This window comes from Eimeria mitis, genomic scaffold (genome assembly GCF_000499745.2).
Source record: "Eimeria mitis Houghton genomic scaffold, Emh_scaff3050, whole genome shotgun sequence".
Lineage (NCBI taxonomy): Eukaryota > Apicomplexa > Conoidasida > Eucoccidiorida > Eimeriidae > Eimeria > Eimeria mitis.
Genome location: NW_013571397.1, coordinates 1,719 through 1,938, shown reverse-complemented (window position 1 = coordinate 1,938; position 220 = coordinate 1,719).

Here is a 220-nt window from a genome sequence, read left to right as displayed (position 1 = left end):
CTACAACGACAAACACAGCTGCTGCTGCAGCAACAACAACAGACACAGCAGCAACAGCAGCAGCAGCAGCCGCAGCAGCAGCAGCAGAATGAGTGAGTTAGGGAGACAGCTTGCAGCAAGAGCAGCAGCATCAGCTGTTGCTGCTCTTGCTGCTGCTACTCCAGGCTTCTTTGCCTGCCGCAGCGCCATTTCAGCTGCAGCAACAACGCCAGCAGCAGCA